Below are 14,730 nucleotides of genomic sequence, written 5' to 3'. Positions count from 1 at the left end.
GGGGCAACATTGCACCGCGAACACGTATAAGGATCTATTGTGCGCCCCCATCCGAGTGCGGGGCATGCCCTACAACACACGCTTAAGCTCAAGCAACTTGTGAGGACCAGAAGACCGTAACTCCGCCACTGTTTCCATGCAGTATTGATCTTAAAATATTACATAGTATAACAATTTATCATTTTATAATTGTTTGCAAACCCTTAAAATTATTATATTCCTGATTCGAAATTGTTTACATAACTCTAATTAATAAGGCACAACCAATCAGCTATAATCCCATAAATATAACTAATATGTCAGAAACTTTCTACAGACGCCATTATTATTATTTTAGAATTAATTTAAGTAAGCCAGTGATACAATTACAATATTATAACAAAATAATTTAATATAAAGTGGATTGTTATATAAGAATTAAGGAATTCTATACAAAAATGCAAAAAAAAAAAACACATAAAAATAATAATATTCGCAGCATGCAAAAAGTATGCGAAAAAAAAATATAATTGAAATAAAATCCAGCCTCTTCCATCATCATCATCATTAGATCCTTTTTTATTAATTAGATTTGATACTTCCTATATGGTATCAGCCCATTAAAATTTATAATATTTTTTCTTTACTAATTTATTTTAGGGTTTAAATTTTATATTTGACTTTTCTTTCTTTTTATATAAGTACAAATCAAACAAGACCATATTAAAAATGGTGAGAAAATTTTATTGAATATAAAAAACTAAATTCTTAAGAAGAGGTGCACTGCACAATGTACGTATATAGACCAAAGGCAAAACATTTTTTTGTCATTTTAAAAAGTACTTTAAAATGATATTTTTTTTCTTTTTGATTTTTACGTAATGAAAATGAATTTATGACTACTTGACAGATAATTTTTTTAGTAGCGATTTTTGTTTTTTCTAAATGATGGTAAATTTTCATATTTGGTGGTTGATTTCGAAACAGTTTCAAACCAATAAGATAAAAAACATTTTTAAAAGCAGCAGAAGTACCAGAAGCAGCAGCAACAGCAGCAGGGGAATAAATGAGAGCAAAAAAAAAAAAAAATGAAATTTTTTTGTATTAATTTTTTAAAGTATGCACTTATAACCCTTTTCAATACAATTGCTTTTTTTTTTATTATTTTATATTCTTTAAGCAATAATAAATTTATTCCCCCTTTTCATTTTAAAATATTAAAAAAAAAAAAATTATGATTTTAATAATAAATTATTCAAAAAGTTAAATGATTTAATTCAAAAAGTTGAAATTATTAAAATGCTGGTACACATATACATATATACATAAAAATTTCAATTATAAAAATTAAAAAAAAAAAATTCAGCCATTATAAAATTAGATCGTATGATTTTTATGTATATATTTTGGCAATCTAATGAATAAATGTTGTAAATCCAAAATATTTATATTTTTAAGAAAACTTGTAAAATTTCTTTAGAACAAAAGATGTCTCCAAAAATAATATTATTTATTGGAATTGTTAAAGCAATCTACCTATTACCAACTGAAAATCTAAGATCACTCAAATTGTAACCATTTGCAATAAAATTAAATTTTTTGCTTCTCCGTTACAAATCGCTCAAGGAAAAACACATAATATATACATATATTATTTTTAATTAAGTTATAAATATTCGGCGGTTTTACTTAAATTTTCTAAGTAAATTTGAAGTAGAATAAGTATTTTTAAGGTTTAAGTGTAATATAGAGAATAGAGTTGTCCTTATAATCCATGATAATGAGCAATTAATTTACTTAAAACTTTTATAAGGAATTTTTGTAATGTACGAACGAAATTTTTCGGAATTTTCGATCTTAGACAATGTATTGAGGGTAGGAATTATTTCTCAACGTAATTAAGTGCCTACTGTAAACGGTTAAGCTGTTTTTAGCCAATATTTATAAATCACATTTGAAATTCGTTAATTTGAGTATGCATATGCAAAAGTTTAAAAATTTTGTTCAAATTTTTTGTGTGTATTCAACCAGTTCATCGTTGAATAAAACCAGCTATTTAAGAGGTCGAAACAACAATATGGTTGAATTTTGTTATTAAAATTGATTTTTTAGACTTAGAGCATGAATAGAAATTTTCAATTATTACAATAATAATATTAATTTTTACAAGTTTTTTTTTTAGAAGAGTTTTAAAATTTAAAACATCTTCCAGTTGCTCTATATATTTACAATTTTAAAATAATGTCAAACACTATTTATTATTGCATATAATAGAAGGGTTCATAATTGTTTTTTTTTTATTAAAGTTACAAATAAAAAAAAAACAAGTAATAAAAATATTTCATAATTTCAAAATTATTTGTTGAAATTGGTTGATTTAAATTTTTGAGTAATATAACATAATTGGTAAATCTCATATTACATTGTCATGTTAAATGTACATTGAGCTGCCCAAAGAAATAAAGATATTTTGATTGTAAATTTTCGTTTTTAAAATTAAAGTGGGGAAATTGGAATATCATCTTGTTAAAATTTAATTTAAAATGGTTGTTCTTCCATAGGAAATCTGAAAAACGAAATAATCCAAAATAATATTTATGGAATATAGCTAGCACATTATAGTAAAAATTTTTCACATTGGATCACTTTCATGACACATGTTATATGACCTTAATAAATTTTGAGAAGCAAATACTTCGATGACATTCCTGTTGGTTGAAGTAAAAGTGAAAAAATCACTATTAATGAAAGTTATAATTTTTGCATATTTTGCGGGGCTTTTCCTGAAAAGTTAAAAATTTTGATCGAAAAAAATAATAAAATTTTTAACTTTAGGGAAATTTTCATATAAATACCATATATATTCGTGGCTTTGTGTAATTAATATAAAAGTAATTAAAAACGTAGAGATTATCTTACAAATTTATTAGCCAATAAGGCGACCTTCAAGCGTTATACAGAATTTTCTTAAACAATTTTGTAATACACTAAAAAAATTTATTTTAAGAGTAAATAAATGAAGTAGTTACAGAGTCTGGCATCGGGGCATTAGGGATTCTGATAGATTCTCCAAGAGAATCCGGTGGCTTGGATATACCACCTTTAATTGTACGCTCAATGAGGAGATTGTGGTAGATGGTAGCAAAACGGCACATTTATGCTAATTTGTGCTAATTAAGGCCAAGTTAACCAACCAACCTGTTGAGCCTATTCACTCAAACCGCTCAAATTTATTTAAATGAACATGGTTTCTTAAACTGATAGTATGAGCAAAATTATTTTTGAGATTATTGTTCAAGAATTTTGTTTCATTATTATACGATTATTTTAAAGTTCTCCGTGTTACTTGGAATATATAATAAAACTGCTTTATTAAAAATTAAAACTTCATTTTAAAATAATAAATTACAATTCTTCATTACATAATACTAGAGCCACACTAAAGCTTCCTGGAATATTTAAAGGAAAATGCAAAATAATATCAAAATCATAAGACTATTAGACTTTCTTATGAAGAAAAAATAGCATATCCTTTTATACGTATGTGACTCTTTAATGCATAAACTATGTTCCTTTTCCATAAACAACATTGCAGGTGTCTTAACGTTATAGGAAACCCGTATTTAGTACACCGTAAAATATTATTTAAACGGGATTTAACAAAGAAGGTAGAGATTTATATTTTAATATTGTGTAGTAAGCGAAAATTATAAATCACTTATTCGCACCTGTAATATGCGCTTCTGTATATGAAAATATAAAATGAATCCTTATTTTATTATAATGATAAAATTTCCTATACCAATTTCCGTATAAATAGAAGATATTCAAAATTTAATATTTCCCTTTTTTTCCTTCTTCTTCTTTTTATTATTTTGTAAAGAGTAAGCAGTTTTTTTTTCATTATTTTTAAATTTATTTTGACATAGAACCCATTTTTATTTTCTCATACTTTCCTTATCCTTTCATAGATTTTATTCACATAGTTTTGTATTTAGCGTCGGTATTATCGCGTTTAATCGTAATCAAACATATTTTTTGTTTTCTTGCCGAAGAAAATGGGAATTGGTAAGGGCAAAAAAATATTTATATATATATATAGAAAGTTTCTTTGATCGGGATTCAATCATTTTTTATCAACAGTTTCCCCATTTCGTCCCATTTTTTAGATAAAGAAAAAAAAAATATTATTTTTGATCTTTTTTTCTTATTTTTTGTTTTTTTTTTTTATTTTTTTTTTAAATTAAAGATAATTTGTTCATGATGAAGTTGACGATAATGAATCCTGATTATACAAAAGCTTAATAATGGGAAGAGATCAGTTAAAATATATTTTGTTTTTTCATAACAATTTTTTTATCAATTCACACTTTATAATGTCAAAATGAATGGAATGGGAAGGCTGGATGAATTAACAAGTTATCGTCTAAATGCCCTGCAACATAGTTTCTAAAAAATATTAAAACCATGTTTTGTAAAATAGTAACAATAATTAATAATTTGCAGTATTGCATTCCGGTAAAAATAGAAATAAAATGTTAAATTTTACCTTAATTTTAGACAAAAATTTTCAGTTTGAAATTTTGACAAGAATGAGTTTGTCATATCGGAACTTGAGGAAAATACGAATTACTAATTCGATCTCAATGAATTAGAAAAGTTATCTGTATGTTTTTTTTTTGTTGTTAATGTAAAATAGAAGTTCATGGGTTTGCTTGTTTCCTAATATTCAAGCTTTTTATATAATGTAAAGGTTAGGACTCTATTAATTTGAATTCTTTTTTAACATCGAGAGTACGTTTGTTTTTCATGCGGGTCGCGTTACTAAGTATTCAGTAAATTGTTTAAATTTTTATTAGAATAATGAGACTAACATAGTAAGTAAATTGTTTAAATTCTTAATCAAAATTTTGTGGTTCCAGCATGCGTGCGTATAGTATTTTATTAAATTTTTAGAATAGAATTACGTTGAAGTTTGATATTGAATTTCTTGAACAAAAATTTTTCTATGAAATTTTGTCTTTACGCCTTTACACTTAATTATTTCCGTTAGATAGCCAAGTATTATTAGGAAACAGAATTTTATGAATTATTCTTAAAATGTAAATGCCTCAAATGCTGCTTTAATTGAATTTGTCTTAATATAATGTATTTTTATAATAAATTATGCTGAGTCTATTTATTTGAATGAAATGGGTTCGAAAATTTACTTCTAAACAAATTCGTGACTTGGAAGTAAAAAGTCTGCGTACAGTGTGTGATTCTCAAAACAGAGCTTTCAGAAATGTACTTTCAGTTGAGTTTGTAGGAAGTACAATATTACTTAACATTGATTTAAAATGGAAATTTCTTTGATATTATATTTCTGGATAGAGGGTAAATGTTTTAAAGGGAAGACACTTCTTATATACGAAAAAGTAATAAATAATTTTAAAGAAACAGATTCTTTAGTCGCTATAAGCCTAATTCTGGTCACACATCTAAATTGAAGGTTAAGAAGAAACGAGATATAGTCAAAAGTATAAAAGTGAATCCAAGATTGATGGCTTCAGAAATCGCAAAAAATATTAAATTTAAATTTAAAAAAAGCATTTGCGCTGATATTGTGTACAAATTCAGAAAAAAGCTCGTTTTAAAGGCCGAGTGGCACATAAAAAGCCATTAATATCTAGAGTTAATCATTCAAAACGAAAAGTTTTAACAAAGGCTGCTCAACTTCATACCGATCTCGTGAATTTAGACATATGGGTTTAAAAATTTAGAGACTGTGCACAGACTTTTTTTGCTGGTTTTTCATATGAAATTTTGTTTTTTTTGTTATTGTGATTTTTTTTTTTTTTTGTAAAATAAAATGTTAAATATTATAAAAATTATTAAAAAAAAATGAAATATATAGGAACGCTATGTGCACACAGACTTTTTATGCTAAGTGTATATTTTTAATAATTCTTGTAAGGATAATACCATTTAGTCGCAAGATCTTCAAAATTAATATCAGAATACTATGCCCTAGGCATAATTTTGCAATTTTGCACTAAACACCTCAAAGTTGACCAAAACAACTTTATTATTTTACTTGTTTTACTAATGATTTTTACACATTATTTTAAACAAAAATTTGAATGTGCACACATCCTTATAAAACAAGTATGGTTATACAAATTTATAAAAAAAAATATGGAAATTTGCATTATTCCTTTGATCTTTAATTTTTAATGCAAAACAAAAAACAAAAAAATGAATGAATTTTTAAAAACACTTGGAAATATTTTTGTGTATTTTGGAGAAAAAAAAATTAAAGGATAATAATTTTCCTTTTTAAAAATTCATTGAATATGAAAAATAACAAAAATATTTACATAAATTTTTTTCTTATGTTTTGGCTATATCCTTTTATTCTTTTAACATTAATTTGTATACTTAAATATAAAATGAAAACAAAATATTAAAAATCATGCGTTTTCTTTTAAAAAATAAACGAGAAAAAAAAAATTACATATTTTCTTTTTCTAAATTTTAATCAAAAGAATAATTAATATTTAAATAACAGATTTTTTTTTTATAATAATCCTTTTGATGTTATTTTTTATGCTTTATAAGCACAGATATCCTTATTATAATATTTTATATAAAAAAAATTGTAGAAAATATAGAAAAAATATACAAGTTTTTTTTTAATGTTTTTATAGTACAGATAAGGATATGTATTCGTAAGGACTATTTGAAAAACAAGTCGGTGCTTAAAATCATAAAATAATTTGTTTCCAATAACAAAATTTCGTAATTATTAAGTTCTTACAAAAAGATGATAGGTGAAAAAAATATATGAGTTGTTTTAGTTTAATGACTTCAATTGTTGCTTTTGGTGTATAATTTCGACGTATTTCTACTGGATACACACACTTGATTATATTATATTATATACCATTCTACTAAGGAAGCTCCTAGAAAAACTTTTTAGTATTTGGAATCAATTTTAGTTAACTATTTCACAGGGTTTATAACACAAATTATTCTGTTTATAAAATACAAGAAATCATTTAATAAAAATATCTAATAATCTCATTTGCTTCAATATTTTTTTCGGAAATACATTAGTTCTGATTTCATTGCTTCTGATTTTTACACTTGTTAGAATATAAAATTTACTAAATCAGCTTATTTAGATACAAAATAATCAGTTGTTGGTGGTAATAGTTAAGAATTAATTATCGATGTGAATCAGTTTTCAAATACACTCCATTTTCTTCAAAGAATTCCTTATCTTTGGTCATATTCCTTTTGTGACACACCAATATTGTTACTTTGACTAAAATCTTACATTTTAGATTAGTTCGCATCTTTAATGTCAAAATCATTTATGTTGTATCAAAATATGTATTATAGACTTCCAAATTTGTTTAACTCTTACAACAATGTTCCATATATTTACTTTATTATATTGTACATCTCATTTTGATTTTAAGAACAAAAATTGACTAAAAATTTTCCTATTTCTATATAAAATTTGATATTTTTAGAATTGAATTTTTTGTTCATGATTTTCTCTCCATGATAGGCGTGCGTTAATCAAATACAGGAAACATATAAATTGAAATCTGACATAAAAATCATAAAAGTAAAAAAAAATATTATGCTTAATTTAGACAGTTTTTCCATGTAGCCACAGAAATATGTTATGCTTAGTTACTATACACTAATAACAATCAATTTCTCTAAAAGAAATTCAAAAAAAAAAAAAAATCTGATTATTTAAAATACAAGTTTTAATTTTTAATGCAATTTTTTCTTATTCTAAAAAAAAAATTTATTTTTTGTTTTCATATAATCAAAATTATTATAATCACATAAAATGCTGAGTCTCATCAGTACGCAAATCATTCACTTCACATAAATTTAAGAGGCAAAGCAAAGAAAAAAAAAATAGAAGAAATTAAAAATTTCCACAAGTAAATAATTACAAAAAAAGCTGCATTTCAAAGTTGCAAGCAAATCACATACAAACAACAAAAAAAAGGATATAGAAATTGAGTTTTTTTTTTCAACTTTTAAATATTACGGGGAAAAAAAATTAAGAATCCTTTTACCATATTATATTTTTATGTTCTTGTGCAGTGTAGTGTGCATTTTTTGTTCTCTGATGTGTGGAGGTGGTATTCAAAGGAATCCATTTTTTTTTTTTTTTTGTATTCCTTGACTTCTTTTTAATTTTTTGTTTTTTTGTTTTTCTGTGTGGATAATATGAAAATAAATTCTCTAAGGACTTTATAAGGAAAAGAAGTATAAAAAGAAAAAATTGCATATGACTTTAAATATTATTTTTTTTATTTTATTTTTCTTCGTTAATTCCATGTAGATAAATTTATAACTGACATATATAAGATAAATTAAAAGGACTCTTTATTATAATATATGGGATTTGATTTTTTTTTCTATTTAAATACAAAATATTTGATATGATGTGCAATTCATATTTTATTCGTTTTCTTCTTATTTTATTAAAATTCACTATATATAATATTTGTATGGCTTTATATTGCAATTCGAGGCGAGAATGACCAGGTTTCAGGTATTTAAAATGGGTAGAAAAAATTATAAATGTCTTGACTTCTAAATAAATTTTAGTTAAATACGAACTAAGTTCTATATTTGATGAGTAATTTCTTTAAGTATCTTTAGCATGTATGATTTTGCTTGGTTTTTAGAGGATCACTTAAAAATTTTACAAATAACACACAAGATTTAACGTGCATTCGTTTTTCAATTTATAAAGAGAAACTGTTAACCATTAACTAAAGTCATTAACTAATGAATTATTTGAATGCGTATATATGCAGCTTGAACAATATTAGGGGCGCGTTTAAAGAGTTTTATTAAAAATTATTCAATCTAAAATTTCAAAAATATGAAAATTACCAATTATTTAAGCTGCCAAGTTTAACATACGATTATTTAAATTATTTGTGATCGTAAATAAAATTGAGAATGATATTTGCACTTGACCTCTATAAAGAACAATCTCTATTCAAGAATTCAAGAAAAGACTGAAGTTCAACCACTTCATAATTCAATCACCGTCGAATTCTACGTTACATATGTACCCAGTAGCCCCTACATATAATTGTAAAGCGTAATTGTTTACGTATCTTTTACGACTTTACATAATTGTAAAGCATAATCATATGCATGCAAAATTCCGTTTGACCAAAATGGACTCTCTTTTTTATTTCTGATAAAATTAATAATGATTTATGACTTCAAATTTAAATTATTAGAGAAAAGAATAAATTTACTGGAAAATTTTTTTAAAGATAAACAATATTAAAGCCAAATGACTCAGATTTTCTCACTCCGTTTTCGTACAACTCTGGTTGATCTGGTAACTCTTAATTTTAACAACATAAATGTGTTTTTATTTTTTTTTTAGTTTTTGCATAGAAAAATTTTTCCTTTTTATTTTTTTTCTTTTCATACACATATTTTTTTTTATTATATAAATATGCTACTGGCAGATCCTCTTATACATACCCTTCACATACATATATTTGCATGTATAAAAAAAAAATAAAATAAAATATTATAATAGAAAAACGAAACGAAATAGCAAAGAATTTTTCTATAATAATTGCAGCTTCACTACTGCTAATGGTTTTTTTTTCTTCTCCTTCTATATTTAGGGAAGTGCCTCTACAAATAAAATGGAAAACGAGTTCATAAAAAAATTATAAAGGAAAATAATATGAATTTGTGCACTTCTATTTGTAAAAATGAATAAGTAAATCTCACAAGATAATGAGAAACTTTGAGAAAAACAAAATTAAAACAGAAAACGAAGCAAAGAACCCACCATTGGGATTTAATTTTTTTTTTCTTTACTATTCAGCAAATTTATTTTATAATTTAAGAATTTCTCTTCTTGCAACTCAACACCTCTAGATGAAAAAAAAACTTATATTGCATATGGCAGGATGAGTTCGTGCACCTACACCTGCATACACATATTATGTATGAATGCAATCATAATATTATATACATATAGTGAAGGAATGAGATATAAATATGCATATCCTTTCAAAACGAAAAAAAAGTAACAATTTTTTTCTTTATTTATTTTCGTAATCATCATAAACATATTAATGTTGAATAAAAAAAACTGCAGAATTATTAAATTGTTTTGTTTTGCTTATTTAACGTACAGGGTGTTTCGCATAAAATGGCAAATAATTTCAGGGATGATTCTTTAATTAATTTCCAGAAAAAAATTGCTTGGCTGCCCGTAGGCGGGGGAGGTGGGTGCAGATGTACTCATTTTTGAGCTACGGCCTTTTGTTTCATTTTTTCTGCATATAAATAAATGCTTATAACTTCGGGATCATGCAACACATAGTAAACATCTAGAGAGATTGTTTCACAGACCATTGATTGCTCTTTATTTGCGGTTTTTCAATCAATTTGATTTGAGCAATAGTTTTTATGATATAGCTCGTCAAAGTCGAAATATTTTTTTTTGAAATATGGAATTTTAACAAAAAATTACACAGGAGTGATAATTCGAAAGGTGATTTTGGTGGAAACGTACGTATGGTTCAGAAGAAAAACGGTATCAAAAATTTGGAAAAAAATGAACTTAATATAACGTTAAATTTTAATAGCCATTTTGTTTTTTTTAAAGTTCAAGTATGGTATAACACGTTAGAAGAAGAAAACCCGCTGTTTTCTGTGTTTGCAAAATTTGAAAAATGCTTATGGTTCCATTGCAATAAATAGTTAAAAATTCGCATTTTTGGGACTTTGATGGGCTATAATTTTTAGAGAGAGGAAGGGGAGGGGGTGATAGAAAAACTTTCTTCTACGAAAGTAAGTTTCTAGTAAAGGCTTTCTATCTTCAAGGGTGCAGAGTGAAACTAATAAGCACTTTTTTTTCAAATTTTTTTTGGAAAAGTGCTAAAAATTACTGATAAAATTTTTAAAAATTTTGAATTCAGTTAAAAGTTGTACAAAACACAACAAAATTTTAAACACAAATAATTATTGAAGAGAAGTTAAACAAGAAAAATGTATTTGAGAAAGAATATAAGGCTTATTATTTTTTGTTATATTATTGGTTGTAACAAAGAAATCTTGCTTATAATAAGAGCGATCATGTAGAATATGAGCTCGTCAATAATAACGTAACTGCAAGTACACACTTAAGCGTCGTCCCATATATGCTGAAACCTAAAATTAGCTTAGAAATCATAATTTACTTAGTTCGTTAATGTTCGAGACAATACTTATTGTTATACAAGAATTTAGTTGATTAAAATTCACGACCAAAAAATGTTTTTTCATTGCTTATCATGTGTTCACGCAAATTTTATTGCTTTCTGCTGCATAAGAAGATTTATCGGTAAATTTTTTACATGGTTGCATATTTTTAGGGAGTATGTTGTCCTGTTAGTCCTTTTAATCATCCTGTTCGCAATAGTATTATTGTTTGCAGTTTTTAACAAATCATAAATTTAAATAAGTAAATTTATTTTTTTTTCTCAATTTCATGTTTATTTTTTACATGCATAAGTAGAAAAAAAGAAAAATCTAAAAAACAAAATTGAAACCAAAACTGTTTAGCAACCCTAAGGGTTTTATATGAATATTTTCTTTTTTTTTTTTTATAAATTTTCATTTTGTGAAAATTTTTCATTTCCACTAATTTTTTTTTTCTATTTTTACCCTTATTTGTTTGTTTTTTCTTTTTTATTTCTTTGGAGTTGCCATTTTATTTTATTTTTGTATGTTTTGTTTGTTTATTCTACATAATCATCATAAACATTTTTCTTATTATTTATGAGATCAAAGGAAGTGTTATATTATACTTGTTTAAGCTAAATATTTTCTTTTTTTTCTTATTTTTTTATTTTTCTATATATTTTAAATTTAATATCACAATAACAATGAAAAATATGGAAAAAAAAAGCAGAAAAATTGCAATAATTTTGATATTATCCTTTATTTATAACTTAAAATGAAAAAATTTTTAATGAAGGTACACATATGTGCTCGTGTATATATGTTAACCGTTTAAATATTGTTAATGTTGCTTTGTTGAACATTGAATTGATCGTGAAAGAAAAAAAAGAAAAGAAAAATTAATAAAAAAAAAATAAAATAAAAAAAGCGAGAGTAAAGCGAGAGTAAAGAAAAAAAATAATTTGACAGATTATAATGATGGTATAATTTTGCCTTACCTATTCAATAAATGAGAAAAAAATTTGAATTAAAATTGCATTTTCAAAAAGTAGATATAAAATTTTACTTTTTATCCTTTAAAGCATTTTTATTCTTTAGAACAGAGATAGGTGCAGATAAAAAGTTCAAAAAGTTTTATGGGTAATTTATTTTTATAATTAAAATTTTACGTGCATTTCTAGGAGAGTAATAATTGTTGAGTTCCAAGACTAAAATTAAATTAATAATCACAATTTAATATTTGGAGACTAGAAAGATTTTATGAATTTAATTATAAAAATATACAGTGAATATTTAAAAAATTTTCTTTATAACAAAAATGTTTAAAATGATGGAATAATAATCCATGACAAGACAAGAAACTATTATTTCACTATCTTCAATGTTCGAATACTCCAAGAAAACAAAACAATATTCAAAAAACTCTAGTAAACCAAACAACCAACGAAAAATAATGTCAGCCATCAGAACAAAGAATTGAGTTGTTCCAATATTTTAGATTCAATTTAAAATTAAGAAAAACGCCATTTTAAAAATTTAGTAACAAAATTTTGTTTTTGCAAGAATCGTGAACATTTCTAAGAAAATTTTAATTAAATTTAAGATAAAAATATGCAGGCTAATAATAGAGTTTCAAGACTAATCAAAAAAATAAGAACTAATTAAATGAAAATGTTTTGTAAAAATTCGTTAAAATTCCTATATCTCGGAAACCCTTGAGATTTTACACCTACTCCGGAACAATAGTTTTACTCATTTCTGATATTCTAATTAATAGTATATATTGTTGTTATAGTTGTATATTGGTTTTGAATCACTCTTTACAGAGTATCTCTTATCTAACTGCATTTGTATCTTTATTAGGACCAATATATAGGCACTAATGAGTAGACAAATCTTTTTTATGGAGATGACATTCATAGCTCAACAAGTTCAGAAATGCAGAGGCTTTAAGTTAATCTCGACTGACTTTTTTGCTATTTGAAATTTTAGGTTGCCAAATCACATTTAAAAATGCGCTTGAAGACAATTTTTAAATGTGATTTGACAACCTCAAAATACAGGCTTTCCAATGAATATTAACATTTTAAATAATCTGTTCATATTTCGGAATCACATGACTTTAAATTTCGAAAAATTTGAAATTTTAAATTTTGATTTTTATTTTTTAAGAGACCCTATTGTAGCCTTAATTTGAAAACTGAATCATCGAATTTTGTAATTGAATGGCAATACAAATATTCATTACTTAAAATTCTATTGCAATTCATTTAAAATTTGAATTCACTGCAAGTTCATTACAATAAAAATAGAGACAATATTTACCGTATAGAATCGGTTCGTATATAATGCTGATAACTCTAAAAAATATATAATAAAGTATATAATACGCATAATTCGAAAAAATTTCATTAAAATTAAAAAGTTTTTACAAACTAGCTTAAAAAAGAAATCGAAAATTAATTTTCAGAGAAAAATGTCTTCCTTTTTTCTAGCAATCAATCAAAAATAAAGCGAAAAATTGCCCTATCCGCACTGAAAGAAAATCATAATTATAATAATAATAATAATGAAATAACATTATAACTATTATATAATAATTATATAGTTAAATTTATTATTAAACATGTCTCGGCCATCATATTAAATTGACCCATCATTAAATCAACAAAAATAATAATATAATTTGACAGGATATATTGTGTGCGTATACACAATATGAAAAGTTAATAATTATTTTTCCAATCAATCGAATAAGAATGGTATTAAAATATTTTACCCTATAATGTCCTTCATTATATCCTTATTATTTATTTGTTTTGTTATTTTCTAAGTACGAAAAGATGTAAGTTCCCTAATGCTGAAGTAAACAATAACTATATAGTCATTTTTAAATTAACTTCGTCTTAGGCAATGTCCTTTTATATTTTCAATAATACTTTTCATATATTTTGTTATTTTTTATTTTTCATTTTCATAACTTGTTATAAAAATTGCTATATAAATTATGTAAAGTGTACATATATATATACAAATTAATATGAGCATATATATGGGCATATATTTATATATATATATGCCCATTAATATAAAAACCCCTGTTGTGTGAATTAAATATTTTGCCTTGGAGCCTGTTATTCATGTAATATTTTATAATATTTATGAATGTGCATAGAAAATATGAAATACTTGTATTATTATTTATTAGAATACAAGTGTATATAGATGTAATGTGTCTATTAAAGAAAATAAGAAGAATAAAAATGTCCTTCTAATAAATAAGAATTATTTTTATATATGTATATGCTTTGCATGTGTGATCGAATATTTTTCAATTCTGAATTGTTGGGAATCAAAAATTAATTACACATGCCGGGATAATTGCATGTTTTTTTTTTTTAAATGTACATTGTTATATTAAATAAAATGCAGAGTTATACAGACTGTTTTTAAAATATAATAGTTTTGAAGAACTTCACAATGAACAATACATTAATTTATAAGGAATTAAAAATAATGAAA

This window comes from Condylostylus longicornis, unplaced genomic scaffold, assembly GCF_029603195.1.
Source record: "Condylostylus longicornis isolate FDR11 unplaced genomic scaffold, ASM2960319v2 ptg000049l, whole genome shotgun sequence".
Lineage (NCBI taxonomy): Eukaryota > Metazoa > Arthropoda > Insecta > Diptera > Dolichopodidae > Condylostylus > Condylostylus longicornis.
This window is presented reverse-complemented; position numbering follows the sequence as displayed.